A 2,915-nucleotide genomic window follows, 5' to 3' on the forward strand; every position below is an offset into this window, starting at 1 on the left:
CATTTTCGGCCCGTGCTTCCATATAAAGTATGAGAGCACGGTCCGTAAAAAGCAAAATTTAGGATATGTTCGATTTTTTGCGGAGGCTTTCTATGGCCCGGACACCTTCCTGCAAATATACGGGAAAGTGTCCATGGTCAATAGAAATGAATAGGTCCGTAGTCGTGATGAAATATATGGTCGTGTGCATGGCACCTAAAGGGAAGAATTATGAGGGAAGTCTGATGACACGGGGTCACTCTGACTGCGCTGTTAATGGAGGCACAGCGGCTGTCGCTATGGGGGTATGGCTTATGGTCAAGGTTCACAAAGAAAAAAAATCTCTGGTCTTCCTAAAAATTAGGTAAGTATGTATAAACAGTTCTCCTGCTCACCATGCCAGCCATATTGTTACCAGATTTTTGGCTTTGCAGGTTGTACTTATTTGAGAGACTGGGAAAAATAGGGAAGATTGATAATACTCGCTTTTTTAATATCAGGCTTTACGTATTGAAACCGGATGAAATAAGAAGCGGCCTTGTGACTCACCGCAACCAATAATCCAATAAGTGTCCATAAAAGCAGATTCTGATTGGTTGCTATGAACAACAAGGCCGATCGAGGAGACCCACTATGTCATTTTTTATGTACATTAAACTATTTTTTTTATTTCAAGAAAAAACGCCTCCCATACAGGACTGGATCCCAGGCGCCATAGTCTTCGCCAGGCAACCAGGACTGGCAGTGCTAATGCCACCACAGGACTATGGTGTGCACTTTTACTGAATGAGTGACAATGCTGGATCTCTACACCAGCAAGGAGAACAGGAGTTGTCACCCTCTGACCACACCCACTGTTGCTAAGCAGCGGTCCGAGAATATTTCTGGCTAAAAAAAAAAAACATTTTTCAGGAAGTCTGAAAGGTTTGCTAATTTTTTTTTGTTCCCTTTTAGCCTCTATTTACACGAACGAGTGACATAAATAAAAGGTTCCGTTAAAACAACGGTCGTGTGAACAGCCCCATTGAAATACATGCGTCCGTTAATAAAAATGGCCGTCCTTCTGTATTTGGCATTTAACTTCTCCAATATCTGTACAAAGAGGCGAATAAAATAAAAATATACGGTTATATTTATTTATAGGCCAAAATTTGTAGCGTAGGCCATAAAGGAAAAATACGAGTTTCAAAAGACAGGAGTCTCTGGCGGCTTCAGCAGAGCACAACAAGGTCCATAAAAGGCAACCGCAAAAATAAAACACTGCAAAATGACTCTTTAGGGGCGAAAAGTGCAACCTGGTTATAAACTGTCCATAGAAGCCTTGACTCACGGCTAAACGCCTTCCATAAACCAACCTGCCACTATAGCAACACGGTAATAACCGTGATTAAACCTTATCCTTTCAAGAGGAAAAAGTGAAATATTTTCACAAAAATGTTTTAACAAAGATTTATTGATTTTTAACAAAGTTGAAAAATAAATAAAAATATACAAACGGCATAAAAAAAAAACCTGTTAAAAGCAAAACTTTAGAGGATTGGAAGCCCCACGGCGCAATTTACCTTCTCATCCCTAGTGTTTGCCTCTTGCATACAACTGATAAAAGTTTGTTTTGTGCAAAAGGAATTTCCTCAGCGTCAAAAACCTAGGGGTAAGGCTGGGTTCACGCTGTGTTTTTGTTTAATTTTTAACATACATTTTTTTGGGGGGGTTAATGAAGTTCCATTAAGAGACAAGTTTATCTACCAAAACAAAAAAAACGCGTGTTAAAGACGCAGCAAAAATGCAGTGTGAACCCAGCCTTAAAGTGTTCGGTTACGTGCAGTGGATTAGTTGGATTCAAAGGGCAACCAAAAACTTTCAGAAAACTTCTGACATGTCATAAGTTTAGATCGGTGGGGGTCCGAGCACTGAGAACCCCACTTATCACTAAAACGAAGCTGCAGAAGTGCTCGGGTAAGTGCCGAGCCCCTTCGTTACAGATCAGCTTTTCTCGGAAAGCCGAGCAGTTGGTTTATGGGCCCCATAGACTTTCTATTGAGCCCGTACACCGTTACGTCGGCTTTCCAATCAGAAACCAAGCGGCTCCGCGCTCACCCGCCGCTCAATGGCCCATGTGGTCTCCTGTGCGTCTCCATTTTGAGGCTCATGCCGGTGTCAAACCTGCCACGCTGAATAGAGGCACTTCAGTGCAGTCACCGGGTCATTTGCTGCTAATCTGCAATTTTTTTCAAGTGCCGAAATTCTGGTCTACTAAGTGTTGGAATAAAGCCTATGTACACCTTTGAAAACGTTTGTTGTTTTTGGTTTATGGGTACGTTTTGTGCAATTTTCTAATTACTTTTTATTAAAAATTATTTTTGCTTTTTGAGATACAGCTGCTTTGTATCCTGTATACAGAGCAGCTGTATCTAGCGCTGCGACCTGAATCCGTCAGGTCAGCAGCACTGAATGGTTCAGTGTCACACGCAGGATCCACCCGTTATCCATCACATCACTTAGATGTGATCGGTAACAGCTCGATGCTGCCTCCCGCTGACACTGAACACGTCAGTACCGCTGACCCGACAGATACAGGTTTTAACATATGATACAGCTGCTCTGTGTACGGGATACAAAACAGCTGTATCTCAAAAAGTAAAAATATTTTTTTTTTAATAAAAAGTACAGTAATTAGAAAATTGCACCAAACATACGCATAGACATTTTTATAAAAAAACAAAAAAACAGAAACTTTTAAAAGGCCCACACTTCGTGGATTTGTCGCAGATTTTCATAGCAGATTTTACGCTTTGTAATGTAAAAGGCTGAGATCTGCGTCAAATCCACAACAAAATCAGCAACGTGTGAATACAGCCTAAAAGACCAGGTAGAAAAGCAAAATAATCTTTTAGACACATCATAACTAAACTGTGTAATAACGGACACCAGACATA

The sequence above is a fragment of the Rhinoderma darwinii genome, chromosome 9 (genome assembly GCF_050947455.1).
Source record: "Rhinoderma darwinii isolate aRhiDar2 chromosome 9, aRhiDar2.hap1, whole genome shotgun sequence".
In the NCBI taxonomy this organism is placed as follows: Eukaryota; Metazoa; Chordata; class Amphibia; order Anura; family Rhinodermatidae; genus Rhinoderma; species Rhinoderma darwinii.